Raw genomic sequence first — 15525 nt, forward strand, 5'->3', positions numbered from 1 at the left:
CCTCTCCTTCCCCTCCTCAGCCCCTCACGGTCACTGCACTAACCACCGTGTCTCTTTAGCTTATTTTAAAGCATTTTTCATATTCTCCTTAACCCCTCCTCCTCTCCGTTCATCCCCACCCCCCCCATCCTATGGTCTCGTCCTTCAATCCCTCCTCCTCTCCGTTCATCCCCACCCCCCACATCCTATGGTCTCGTCCTTCAATCCCTCCTCCTCTCCGTTCATCCCCACCCCCCACATCCTGTTGTCTCGTCCTTCCTTCCCTCTCTACCAGGCTCTTTTTTTGTATCTTACCCTTTCTCATCTCCTCTTTACCCTGCTCTTCTTCTCTTTCATCCTCTCCCTCCCTTCGATCTTTTATTATGCTTCCCTTCCATTGCCTCTGCTCCCACTTCACTCTTCCGTCTTATGTATTGCCTCATTGTCTTTCTTTCCTTTCTCTTCCGTCTTCCTCTCCCTGCGTTTCTCCCCATTCATTCCCATCATCATCATCTTCCCCTCTCCCTTTCATTCCCCCCCCCCCACTTTTTTCTCTCCTCTCTTCCTCCGAGCCTCTCTCCTCTTCCTTCCATTTCCTCACTCCACTTCCTTCCATTCCTCTCTCCTCTTATCTCCCCTTTACCCTCCCCTTCTCTTCCCTTCACTCCCTTTCTTCGATCTTCTCGCATGCTCCTCTTCCATTCCCTGTCCTTCACTGTCCCATCATATTTACTGTCCCGTTGTGTTTCCTACATATCTTCTATGTCTCCCTGCCTATCTCCACTCATTCCCATCATCGTCTCTCTCCCCTCTCCCTTTCATGCCTCTCCTTTTTTTTCGCACCTCTCTTCCCTATCTCTACTCTCTTTCTTCCTTCTAACCTCCCTTTTCTTCCAACCCTTTCGTCTCTCATCTCCCCACCCCTCTCCATTGTCCGTCCTAACCCCCACACAGCAGTAGTGCCGGATCAAGCTTCTGTTCCCCCCTCCCCTTGTCCGCTTCCAGTCTCCTTCCCGTTCTTATCCATTAGTTTCCTCAGATATTTGCTCATTTACACATTATATTTTCATGGGACTGTTGTTGAAATGTGATGTATTTTGTATAGTAAGACGGGAGGCGCACTCAGAGGTTTATTATGTGTAAACCTTCACTACTACACCTCCTTCCTAAGTTGGATAAAACCATCTATTATTTATTAAGAAAATATTCGTCAAGGGATAGAAGGGTTTAATTAAAGTATTGAAATTAAGATACTCCAAAATATGTGGGCAAAAAAGGAATAGTTATATATAAGAATACGCCAAAATATGTGGGAAAAAGGGAATAGACCAGTTATATATAAGAACAGATCAGACATATATATCATCCAGTCCTTTATTGACCCATCAGGAGTGTTTGGCTTCACGGCTGTGCTACGAAGAAACGGACGTTTGAAGTAGCAAAAAGTTTTCTTTCTTTCTACACAGCATTTCGTAAAGTTGTTGATACCATGTTCAGTACGATGACTCCCAATTTCGATTATTGTTGTTACGGCCAAACGATATATCTCATAACCAAGGACCAAGTAGCTACCAGAATAACGGGACATCGTGGAACTGGGGTGAAATATCTTAATCATAGTCAAGTGTCAAAGAATTAGCCTTAAAATAGGACCAACTACAAAAGAAATGGTACCAAATATCAAAGAAAGAGAACTAGATTAAAGGGAAACAAAACAAATGTAATGTCAAAGAATGTGAACCAGTTGTCAGACAGTAAGCCTTAATGTAAAATAAACAGGACCAAGTATCTAAGCATTAGAAGCATAAAAAAATCAGGTCTAAGATAAAAATGTTACCAAATAATACGTGAGATAAAATTAGGGTCAGAAAGAAATATCCGGCACAAATGCCAGGGAACAAGGCCAGTGGGTGTGGGTGTTGTCAGCAATTAGTGTTGTCAGTGGGTGTAGGTGTTGTCAGCAATTAGTATTGTTAGTGGGTGTGGGTGTTGTCAGCAATTAGTGTTGTCAGTGGGTGTAGATGTTGTCAGCAATTAGTGTTGTCAGTGGGTGTAGGTGTTGTCAGTGGGTGTAGGTGTTGTCAGCAATTAGTGTTGTCAGTGGGTGTAGGTGTTGTCAGCAATTAGTGTTGTCATTGGGTGTAGGTGTTGTCAGCAATTAGTGTTGTCATTGGGTGTAGGTGTTGTCAGCAGTTAGTGTTGTCAGTGGGTGTAGATGTTGTCAGCAATTAGTGTTGTCATTGGGTGTGGGTGTTGTCAGCAATTAGTGTTGTCAGTGGGTGTAGATGTTGTCAGCAATTAGTGTTGTCAGTGGGGTGTAGGTGTTGTCAGCAGTAAGTGTTGTCAGTGGGTGTAGGTGTTGTCAGCAATTAGTGTTGTCAGTGGGTGTAGGTGTTGTCAGCAATTAGTGTTGTCAGTGGGTGTGGGTGTTGTTAGCAATTAGTGTTGTCAGTGGGTGTGGGTGTTGTCAGCAATTAGAGTTGTAAAAGTGTCGTGGTGGCATTTATGGCGAGTTACAGCCGTTGACGCTAACAGTCTGACGCAAAAGTTGCGGCGATTCAGCAACAACGACCAGGTATTTTTTTTGTGTGTGTTTGTACTTGTATTTGTTTGTCTTATTAGTGTTTAGATTTTGGTGTTTGAATGGGATGGACGTGTGTGCGTGAGGTAAATAGATAGAGAAGGGTGGGGGTGATTTTTGCTGAATGTGTTTTGTGCGTATGTTTTTTTCTTTCTTTTTTTTTTTATTCGAGGAAGAAGGAACCAAAGGCCACGACCCCACAATAACTGTTCTTTCCAAGAGAAAAAATACAAGATAGCCAAATTCAAGATCCGATCGTTTCGAGATTTTTTTTTTTTTTTTTTAATGTGCCCAACTCTGGGCATAGGCTTCACAGCCTGCTTCCGAGGCCCAGTAGTCCTCCCACACACCATACACCTCTACATGTCACCACTTCAGCGCTAACACCCACCGTCCATATTGAATACATGCTAGGGGCTGTCTCATACAGGACTGGTGTATTGGTATTAGCGGGGGTATTTATACGACATGTCGGCGGGTCTTCTGGTAGATCGATAAAGTCTGCTTTGTATGAAATTCAAATCCTGAAACTGTTCCCTGCCCCAGCGGGGATTTGAACCTGGGTCCGGGAGGACCGCAGGCCACCTCTCTACCGATTGAGCCACCGCCTCACCTGCCTGGACACACTGCGTTTGAAAGATTGGAGATCATAGGCAGGAGGAAATACAGACAAAGGGAGAGAGAGAGAGAGAGAGAGTGTGTGTGTGTGTGTGTGTGTGTGTGTGTGTGTGTTTGCTTTCGATCCTGCTTGTTTGGATTTTGTATTTTCCCTACGTGCTTTTTAGGATTCGACATAGGGTCTTTCTTTGTTTTATTTGTCCCAGTTTTTTTAATGCTATTTTTAACTCTTACTTATTTTACTACTGTCATCTGTTTCATTTTTGCCACTTCGATACGAATATATTGAACGTTGGGATGATTTAGTTGTAAAGTGGTATGTTAACTCAGGCTCCTATGACTCACTCTCAGCTGAATATGTTGTTGGCTGGAATACTGTGCTAGAGCTGTCCTGGCCATGAGAGGGTCAGGTCAAATCTCTTGGAGATTTGAGTCATTTTACATTTATGCATCTTTCTCTTTCCCCTTTTACTTGTTCTTTGCCACACACGCAGTACCCTCCTCTGTGTGTGTGTGTGTGTGTGTGTGTGTGTGTGTGTGTGTGTGTGTGTGTGTGTGTGTGTGTGTCTTTCCTCGTACATCTCTTTCCCCCTCATTTTTTCCCTACCTTCCTACTCACTACTCTTCTTTCCCTCCTCCCTACTCCCTACCCTTCTCTCCCTCCTGCCTCCCGTCTAGAGGTCTGGGCAAACTGATATCTGAAAATCGAACCCAACTTGTGTCGTGATTATATGGACGGAGGCAGGGAAAAAGAGGGAGGGGAGGGAGAGTGGGAGGGAGAGAAGCAGGTAGTAAGGAGAAAGAAGACGAGAGAAAAAGATGTATAAAGGAGAGAAGTAAAACTGGAGAAGGAAGGAAATGAAGAAAAAAGGAGGGAGAGGGAGGAAGGCAGGCAGCATGGGGATGAAGGGTGAGGAAGGAAAAACGAAGAGTAAGATATTAGAGGGAAAACAGGAAAGTTGATGAATGGGGGCAGAAAGGAGAGAGGGAGGGAGAAAAAAGGAAAGGGAGATGGAGAGGGGAAAGAGTGGAGGAATGGAAGAGAGAGAACTAAGAGAGGGATTTTTCCATTCTTCCAACCGGTATATATATTTTTTTTTTTTACCGCTTTCCACTCACCTTTTCTTTTTTCCTGTTTGTAGTCTTCCCTTTCTCCCCTCATCTTTTCCCACAAATCTCTTCCTTAATTTTCATCAGTTTTCTTTATTTCTCGCTTCTCAGTCCAGGCTTTGTTATTACTTTCATTCTTCTCTCCTCTCTTTCCACCTTCACTTCTCTCTCTGTTTTTCTTTCCCTTCTCTTTCTTCAGTTTTATTAATAAATGTTCTTTCCCAAACACTCTTTTCCTTCCTTCTGTCTTTATTTTTTTATAATCTTTTCTTTGCCTCCTCCTCCTCCTCTCTCATTTCTGATTAGTTCTCATCACGTTTCTTCTTCCTTGTCATCTTCGCTTCCATTTTTCTTCTCTCCTTTAGGTATCTGTTATTTTTTCCCTTGTTATTTCTTTTCCTACGCCAGTCCAGTCTGTCTTAAAGTTTATTATGATTTATCGAGGGAGATATAACCCTAAAACAATTTTCTCTCTCTCTCTCTCTCTCTCTCTCTCTCTCTCATATTCTACAGTTTCCTACTTTGCCATCCGTCTCCCCCTCCCCATTTCCCTCTCTTCCCTCGCCATTCTCAGTTCCCCTTTCCCCCCATCTCCTCCTTTTCCCATCTCTCCCCACTCTTTCTCCCATCTCTCCCCACTCTTTCTCCCATCTCTCCCCACTCTTTCTCCCATTCCCCATTTGTCTCCCATTCGCCATACCCCTTTGCCTCCTTCCCTCTCCCCATACCCCCCTCGCCTCTTTCCATGTCTCCCTCTTGCCTCTCCCGTCTCTATCGTCCTCCCCTCCTCCCCCTCTGTCCCCTTCCCATTCCGAGTCCTTCTGTCTCATCACAGATCCTCTTCTTCGTCTCTCCCTGTCATTCCTTCCCCTTCTTCCCCCTTCTTTATCTCCCTCGCTCCCGCTAGTCCCCCTCCCGCTCCTCTCCCCTTCTTCATTCCCTCCCCCTCCCGCTCCTCTCCCCTTCTTCATTCCCTCCCCCACCCCCCTCCATTTCCTCAACTCCCTCCCCACTCCATCTTCTTCCTCCCCACTCCATCTTCTTCCTCCCCACTCCATCTTCTCCCTCCCCACTCCATCTTCTCCCTCCCCACTCCATCTTCTCCCTCCCCACTCCATCTTCTCCCCACTCCCTCTGCCCACTCTTCAATCCCTGTACCCACTCCTTCCACCCACTCCCCACTCCTTCCACCCACTCCCCACTCCTTCCACCCACTCCCCACTCCTTCCACCCACTCCCCACTCCTGCCACCCACTCCCCACTCCTGCCACCCACTCCCCACTCCTGCCACCCACTCCCCACTCCTGCCACCCACTCCCCACTCCTGCCACCCCCTCGCGACTCCCTCTACCCACTCCCTACACTCCCAGCTCCACGAATTGAATTGATGGCAGGCCCCAGTAGAAGGGCAGATAAAAATACGAATGGGTCAGAAAGAAAATGAATTTATGGGTTTATGGGGTCGGAAAGAAATTGGGATATGGGTGTGTGTGTGTGTGTGTGTGTGTGTGTGTGTGTGTGTGTGTGGACTTTCATCTTTAAAACGTGACACGAATTCAACCTCGCTAATTCATTATCTTCTGCATTATTCAACCGCAGTTTTGGGACACATAAAACTTTTTCACAGGCGCTCTTTCTCCCCTCCCCCCCTTTTTTTTTTTTTTTCCAACTTGAGTACCTAAGTTGCCCGTGAACTGACATAGGATCATATTCTAAATGGCACAGGAGACATCTTCCTCAGCGATTTATATTTGGTTACCTTGGTTTTATCTCAACCGAAGACAAACTTTTTGCGTTAAGTATAATAAAAACTAAAGCTGGTAGTTGGCAGGGAAGGGGTACATGACTTTTGTTTTTAGTCCTCTCTCTCTCTCTCTCTCTCTCTCTCTCATATGAAAGCCAAAAACCCCCTACTTGAAAAATTGCCTGTCTCAACTGATACGGGAAATAAAAAATGTTGAGGTGTTGAAAGAAAGTACCGTATTTTGTGATGATTCGAGGGAGAGAATCAAAAGCCTTTGCTCGTTAGTGCTGGTGAGGGATTAGGGGAGGCAGTGAGGGAGAACGGATTGAGGCAGAGTTTAAGGAAGAATGGGGACTGGTGGAAAAATGGATGGGGGTCGGTAGAGGAAGGGGTGAATGGTGAGGGAGGGGTGAGAGTGGAGGAGGGGTTGGGTTGGAAATGTACGGGGGATGGCATTGGGGAAGGGGGAATGAGAGAGGGGGGTTAAGAGAGAAGGTACAGGATGTGTGGGGGAGGAGATGGTTAGAGGAATGAAGGAATGTGATGGAGGGAGTTGGGTGATGGAGAGGGGAGGAGAGGGTGTTGGTGGTACAGAGGGTGAAGGATGGCTTGGGGTGAGTGTTGGAGTTGTGATGGTGGTGGAGGAACTTCCTGGGAGGGGATGAATGGTGTGGGGAGGGGCAGGTGAAGTTTAAAGTGACCCTATTTTGTTTTTCATTATTGTTTGTGGTCGTCAATACAGGAAGTCCTATCTTACGTTCATGATTTCGAAACCGTTCGCCTACTACTTTCAGAAAATGTTTTCGTTCTGTTTACCCATAGTAAAATGTAGGAAAAAGATGCAGTGGTGAATGGTATTTCTCTACGCACAGTGTATAATAGTTTAATGTGTATATTTGATATTGCTTTGCAGGTGTCAAGGACAATGCTGAGTGCAGGCTGAGGCCCCGGAAAGTGCACTTATTGTTAACACACCTGCGAAGGTAAGTGTTGTACCAAGTGTTTTGTTTTTTTCTCATATGTGTGTATTGATGAACTAAATATTGGTTTGATTTTCGTAAAGAGTATTGTGTTAGGGTTGAGGATATTCGTGTAATTGTTAAATGTAATAGGCCATAATATGATGTACTGCAGGGGCGGACTTTGACAGAAGGAATTTTTAGCCAGAACTAACACTTACACATGCTGGTGGAGTACAAAGGGACAAGAGATGTCTGCTGTGAATGATGTGTATATGTATGCGGAAATGATATATTGCCTGTGTGTGTGTGTGTGTGTGTGTGTGTGAGAGAGAGAGAGAGAGAGAGAGAGAGAGATAGCAAATGGCGTAAAAAAGACATACTACCAGCACTCACTTTAAATGTCATTACCCAAGACTCGGAGCAAATGTAAACTTTGATAGGGAGACGAACACTCAGCCACCGAGCCACCATAGGCCACATATTATGCTTATATGTATAATAAATGTTGGTGGCGAATATTTCTAAGCTAAGACAGGCTTGGTATGCTCCTCTGCCCGTAGATATGATGTGTCAGCGAGGAAAGTGAGGGATCTGCTTTAAGTTTGTAGTAGACACAGTGGAGTATTAGACCAACTTTTCTGGCCAACCGTTTGTCTTTTACCCAGGAAGTTATATGGGATAAGTACAGAATGTAGGAAAGTAACGCAAGTCATTTGTTCAGGAAGTTGGCTACAAGAGATCCATACTTGGCCAACTATACTCTCACAACTTAACACTCTCTTACACCTACACTACTTTTTACTTTTGTAATAATTGTGTCGCCAAAGTTTCTCTCTCTCTCTCTCTCTCTCACACACACACACACACACACACACACACACACACACACACACACACACACACACACACACACTTAGTCATCCATCACCATTTGCTCTTCGTTCTTCTCCTTCACCTCCTTTCCCTTTACCCTTCTCTGTCCGTAACCTCTCCTTTCTCAGCGAAACTCTTCCTCCCCATCTCTTCTCCCTCACTCACTCTCCTCTCTGTAATTGCTCATTTTCTCATTCTCTCCTGTTCCTGCTGTTTTCGCTTTATATTGACAGTTTTTTCTCCCACCATGCTTGCTCATCCCTTTTCCTCATCATTCCTTCTTATTCATTCGTTTTCCTACCCTCATCCTCACTCCTTTCTCTACACCTTTTCACTTCCTCTCTCTGATCGTTTCTTCATCACTTTCACCCTTCACCCGCGCCCTGCCCCTCTCTTACTGGCTCTCCCATTCAACCCTTCCTTTCTATCCCTCTCCCTTCTCTTTTATACTTTGTTCCATCCCCTCACCCTTCATCCATATCCTCTCCGTCACCCTCTCTCCGTCCTGTTTGCTCTTCTCCCTCATCCCCCGCTCCCTGTCTTGTGCTTTCCACTCCTACCTAACAGCTTCACCATTCTTGCTCTCTCTCCTCTTCATCCCCTTTCCTGAATCATTGTCTTATCATTTATCCCCCTCTTCACCGCCCCTTGTCTCTCTCTCTCTCTCTCTCACTCCTCCCCTTTCCCCTGTTTGCCCATTTGTCCTCCGTCCATTTTCCAGGCTCTCCACCCCTCTCATTCTCTCTCTCTTTGAACCTCTCTCTGACCCTCCTCTCTCATCCTTTCTTATCCCCACCTCTTCACCCCTCATCCCCACCTCTTCTCCCCTCATCCCCACCTCTTCTTCCCTTATCCCCACCTCTTCTTCCCTTATCCCCACCTCTTCTCCCCTCATCCCCACCTCTTCTCCCCTCATCCCCACCTCTTCTCCCCTCGTCCCATTCCCCTCCCCCTTCTCCCCATACCAGCTGGCATTGCATTGCCTGGGGTCGCCAACTGTCTTACATTGTCCCTGCCCTAAAATTGTGCTCGTCAGTCTTGCTGTTCTGATGATTACTAACCCTTACAGACAACACTATACTGTATGTATGTATTACACACACACACACACACACACACACACACACACACACACACACACACACACACACACACACACACACACACACACACACACACACACACACACACACACACACACACACACACACACACACACCGTTTTCTTATTCTTTATTCTCCACACATGACCAAATTATCTCATGAAGGACCTCTCAGTATAAAGCACATGCACACCAACACACAGCCTTGTCGAGCATCCTCATGTGTCTGTCAGTGTACAGCTCCGGACAGATGAAACGGCTACACCCCATCCACCAGCGACTTGGTTTGGGTCTCAGTGGTTCTGGTAACAGTTGCAGGTGGTGGGTGGGGGGATGTGGGAGGGTGAGGAGGGGAGAAATGTGGGCGGAGTTATATAGGGGGTAGTGTGGGAGGGTGAAGAAGCAGCACAGTCTGGCTGGTGGGAGGGGGAGACGAATGGTTGGGTAGCGGAGACGAGAGTCTGCTGGAGGGTAAGACAGGTGAGTGTGATTAGATGAAAAGAAATTACAAAAAATGAATTATTATAATATCTGCTGCATATATTGCATTTTATCTACTAAATAAAAACACTGTCTATCATTCACCACCGTATTTGGGTATCCTACTCATTATTATTATCCTTTGGATATTAGGCAATAAATAAAGATATTGGACGGTCTTTCGGACCCAAACCAATATTTCATAACTTTTTTTCTTCAGCTATTTCCGTATTCCTATTATCCCTCGTGCTTGAAGTCCCCCTTTTTATCACTTTTTCCTACGCCCTACATTTTTTTTAGGCATAAGGCAGTTTAACTTTCTCTTTAAATAACCATATTTGTCAACAAATATTCCTTTCATTAATCAATTTAATTACCTGTTTTCTTTCAATATGCATTTGTCTAATAATGGGTGTTACACCTTAATTGGCGCCGCTATTTGACGTTGTGAATAAATTTGGTCTAAATTTACGCATATATTGCAGCCTCTCTCAAGTAGGCTGGCCACCTCACACATCCTCCCCCCTGCTTTCTCCTTCTCTCGCTACCCGTTCCCTCCTTTCCTTTTGTAGTACTGTTTATCTATTCTTTCTCATATTTTTAACCTCATTCCTTCTTACAAACTTTTAGTGCCATAGGAATTTCTCCTTATCACCTACAGTCCTACTACATGAAAGTGGAAAAAACTGCCATCGGGAAAAGAATAACTGGAAATTTATGGCGAAGGTTACGATATTAGTTATTTAGAATGAAAGTGTTGGCAGATACGCATTCTTGACGTGATTATCGCAGCCACAGCATTTCGCCTTCATAAAACAGAAGGACTATAGGTTTCATGCATTACCTCCTTACGTCCAGCATTACTGTGCAGAACGCCATGTATAACACATTAAGGACCACAAGGACAGTACTGGTAGTCATCGTGATTCTCATGAATCTCTCCATAGGCTATTGAAAACAGTGCTTTATGCTCAACTTCAGAATTATGTTCTCATCATGGCAATGATAGGCAAAGATAATAAAAACAATATATACAACCAAATTATCACTTATTATACAACAAAGCTCAAACTGCCTCCGTGCTGCAGTCTCAAGGGTGTAACCAGCTCACACAATCACATGTAACCTGAAGAAATTAAATACATGAGCCAGGAATGATCAGCTTTTGACATACCGTACTTCTGAATATCGCTTCATTAATTGTGGACAGCCCTTTACTCTGTATTTCGCTATTGACGTTCAGTTTTGTAGTTCCTTCAGGTTGTATTTCACTGTTCCCCACAAGTTTTTAATTTCTCTTAAACACTTCCTTACAATGACGTCTTTATAATATTCTTAGTACTTACATAATTATGCTAAGATTGAGTGATACTTAACGGTGAAGGGGTTAATGTTGGTTGTATAATATAATCATTTAGTTTGAAAAGCCTTTTTTCATATGGAAATAGCAACAACAAAATAAGGAATAGTTCGTCTTGTTGAAAGCGATAGAATATAAAATATTGTTGCCCTTCGTATTTTTCTCTCAGTATTGAAGCTAAAGAGATACCTAATGACAGTGCCTCGATTTTTGGTGGACGTTCAGAATATAAACAAAGTTTTTTTTTTTTTTTTTTTTTTTTATGTGACCGACTCTGAGCGTAGGCTTCACAGCCTGCTTTCAAGGCCCAATAGTCTTCCTACGTACCACACACCTCTACATGTCACCACTTCGGCGCTAACACCCACCGTCCATACTGAATACATGCTAGGGCTGTCTCATACAGGACTGGTGTATTGGTATTAGCGTGGGTATTTTTACGACATGTCGGCTGGTCTTCTGGTAGATCAGTAAAGTCTGATTTTTATGAAATTCAAATCCTTAAACTGTTCCCTGCCCCAGCGGGATTTGAACCCGGGTCCGTTAGGACTGCAGGCCAACTCTCTACCTATTGAGCCACCGCCTCCCCCCAAGTTACATCGTTGGCCTACAGGTGTAATTCTCACACATCCATATCTCTCATATTTGCACACGTTCTCTTTGCCTCTCACTTTACCATCTCCTGATATGATTTTTTTTTTCTTCGGTGTTCACTGCATTATTCTCTCTCTCTCTCTCTCTCTCTCTCTCTCTCTCTCTCTCTCTCTCTCTCTCTCTCTCTCTCTCTCTCCACACACACACACACACACACACACGTCCAGTTAAGTGTGTCTGTATGTTTTTATTGTCGTTCTTTATCTACTATATATCTACCGGTAGCCATCTGTCTGTCAGTCTGCCACAACTATTAAGCCAGCAGACATACCCAAACCAATATGCACTACTACTTTGCGTCAACAGCCCACCTTTCAGCTTAAGAAGGAGTTGGAGTTGTGGGGTGCAGTACGTTCCAACTTTGTATCAGTTTCCCTGTCTTTTTCAGTCTATTTGTCTATATCTATCTATTTGTCTATATATCGTTGTAATAACTCTCTGCAGTATACCTATCAGGCGTTCAAATCTTTCCTTGGCTGGCCTCACCTCACCACCACAACGTTTGGCTAACAACCTAACTTTCAGCTCAGCAAAGAGTAGTGGGGATGGGGAAGTACAGTAAAACTTTTGTATTCCCTGTGTTCCAAGTTTGGGCATTAGCGGATGTTAACACGTCTTAATGGTGCCTTCACAGGATGAGTTGATCAGGGAAATGAGTAGATTTGGGGAGAATTTTAGGTGTCAGGGGATACTTAAGGAAATTGGTTTGATCGAAAACCTACAGAAGTTGATGGATATAGGATATGAACGACGGGAAAGTCAGAAGTTCTTTTTGGGGAGGGAATACGGGAAACCTTAAAGTGTTTCGGAAGTTTGAAGAGGAAAAAGTTCGAGGGAAAAACGCATTTCCCTTTTCATTTGTAGATGAGAATAAAACTAGGCATATGGTTTCGTGAGGAAAATGTCGGGAGAAGGGATGGGTCAGGATTTAAAGGAGGATTTTTATTAAGAGCAAACGGTTGGAATTCATTTTTTTTTTTTTTTTTTTTTTTTTTTTTTTTTTTTTTCATATCTGGAAATTCGGAAGGAGTGAAAGCTTTGAAATATTTGATGTTTTTAAATGGGGAGAATTAGCAATAATGGAGATGGTTATTTTTGGATGTTAAAAAGTCTGTGAAGGATTTTGGATATAAACAAGATTACTAGTGTTTATCCAGTGCAAACGTTGTCCGGTACTCGATGTTTTAGGTACAGATACTCACAACTTTGTCAACTCTAGACCTGTTTTTCTCAATACATATCCACTGCCTACGACCTCCAGTTATTTGAAGTATCCCATATCTTGTCGACGACTTATTTTATTTTTTAATACGTTAATATATTGTCTTTACCCCATCTATGGGAGGCAAAACGAGGTCGCGATAATGATGATGATGATGATGATGAGTCTGACATGCGGTCCTTTCATAGTTGATCAGGAGCGTAGGAACCCGGTGTTAGGCTACTCAGTCACAACATTCAGGGCGAGGGTGACCAGCCTCGCTCGACCCTGAGTGTTAACCCTTACAGGCCCCATCCAGTTGGAGGGCCTTATGCCACTGGACCACCAGGCGTCACTTGATTACTGAAGACAGGAAACAGTTTGGTTGGTAACACAGTATAGTCACTTGAAGAAAACATTGCATCGACTATGAGTGCATAATATACAGTATATATACATTACAGTATGTATACACACACACACACACACACACATACACACACACACACACACACACACACACACACACACACACACACAGAGTAGTAAGTGATTAACTTATGGAAAGGACCTGTTTCATGTCAGCAAGGATCACTGGCATAAAATTACAGTAACCTCAGATACTGTTCACCAGTCCTGAACAATAAAATGCTACAGTTCCATTAACATAGCCAACCTGAAGCCAGACGTTGGTGCAGACTATATCATCTCGCCTGCGTTGCCCTGTAGTTGAAAGCTTTGAAAATATCTGAATGGTGGAGCATGATTAATTTACAGCAGTGCCCCATCTCTCAGTCCTTGCCCCCACTGCATTTGCTGTCTCTCCCATTCCATTCCCCCCCCCCCCCTCTCTCTCTCTCTCTCTCTCTCTCTCTCTCTCTCTCTCTCTCTCTCAATACCTGCCTGGTAGAGGATGGTTGATTTTGACTACTCACATCTTGCCATTTTCTCCGCTCTTGTCCCTTTACTAATGTTTGCATGGGTTTTCCTTTCCCTTTATTCCCACCCTTTACCCTTTTTAATACCTGAATGATGGACGATGGTTAATTTTGACATGGCCACCTTCTTACCCTCTTGTGCATATTCATTCGTGTTCTGTCTTTTATTCCCGTCTCCTCTCCCGTCGCTCCCTCTCTTCACCCACCCTTCATTTATTTTCACCCTTCACCCACCCTTCATTTATTCTCACCCTTCACCCACCCTTCATTTATTCTCACCCTTCACCCACCCTTCATTTATTCTCACCCTTCACCCACCCTTCATTTATTCTCAACCTTCACCCACCCTTTATTTATTCTCACCCTTCACCCACCCTTCATTTATTCTCACCCTTCACCCACCCTTCATTTATTCTCACCCTTCACCCTCTTTTTTGAAGGATTGGATCGGTAATGTGCCCTTTTGTCAGTCGCCCTGACCCTGATGCCATCCCACCCAAGGTCGGACATTTAGGAGGGGGCAGTAGTATTTCTTTCCTGTGTTCTATGTTGGCATCGTGTCGAAAATCCCCTGCATCATACATAAACACATTCACCAACACCCAAAATACAGCCAGCCCAACTCATTTTGTACATCCACATCTTATCCTACACTCTAACAGCCTTCCATACGTATACCCGTGTGTGAAGCATTGGTTGGGGGTGGGTTAGTTCCCCAGCCACGGAAAATGATGTTCCTCGGCTCTGTGGACCGGTTGCCCTTCAGGATCCGTAAAACACCCCTGAAATGTGAGTAATACACCTGCACACCCATGTCAGCCGTGTGCATGCTGCCGTTATAGTGTATACACATATACCTACAGACATTCATAGACATACGCTCATACATTCTTATGTACACCACACATACATACATACATGTACATAAAATACTCTTCATGCATATATACATACAGACTTCGGATACGCACATACATAACACTCATCACATACATACATATATACATACATACCTGTGTCCTTTCTCTGCCATATCACTGTCCGTTTACCCACACCGTGCCTTCCCAAACCAAAATAACAGAATGATGGAGGATATTGACTTCCATTCATCCCTTCACACCCAGCCCTCGTGTTTTTCTTTGCCCTGTTCTTCTCTGCCTCTCTCCTGTCCCTCTTCGTCATTTTCCCTCATCCCTTGTTTCCTTTGTCCACTTCTGTATCTTCATCCTTCTCTTCTTTACCTCCATCTCACGTTTCCCCCCACTTCCTCCTCCCCCCACTTCCTCCTCCCCCCACTTCCTCCTCCCCCCTTCCTCTCATTCCCTCTGTTGGCCTGCTCAGCTTCTTCACTTCTCCCACCTCCCTCTCCTTTATCATACGTATTTCATCACCCCCACCTTTTTTTTTTTCCCCTTTCCCCTTTTCCTCTCTCTCTACACTTTTCCTCTTTCTCCTATCCCATATTTCCTTTCTCCTTACTCCTCCTCCCCCCTCTCATCCTTTCTTCTTACCCCCCCCTTTCTCTCTCTCTCTCTCTCTCTCTCTCTCTGTCCACTGCTTGCTCCTCCTCCACTCTCTCTTCCTCTTCTCCCTTTTCCTCTCTGTCCGCACTTTTCCATTTTCTCCTTCCCCCTCACACTTCTTCCCTCACCTCTCCTCTGTCAACGAGTACACTTTTCCACTTTCTCCTCATCCCTCGCTCTCCTCCCCTCTTCCTTTCTGTCTACACTTTCTCCTCTTTCCCCCTCTCTCTTCCTTCTCCTCCTGGCTCTCCTTATTCTCCCTCTCTCCTCCTGTTTACCAACCATGTTGAGCTGGTACGTTATGATAAATTTGGCTTGATCGAAAATGATCCCAACCTGAAACCTGTCTAGTACGACAGAACTACTGTGACGTTTTGTGTGTGTGTGTGTGTGTGTGTG

This window comes from Coenobita brevimanus, chromosome 115 (genome assembly GCF_032717465.1).
Source record: "Coenobita brevimanus isolate Jiangsu-jjx chromosome 115, ASM3271746v2, whole genome shotgun sequence".
Lineage (NCBI taxonomy): Eukaryota > Metazoa > Arthropoda > Malacostraca > Decapoda > Coenobitidae > Coenobita > Coenobita brevimanus.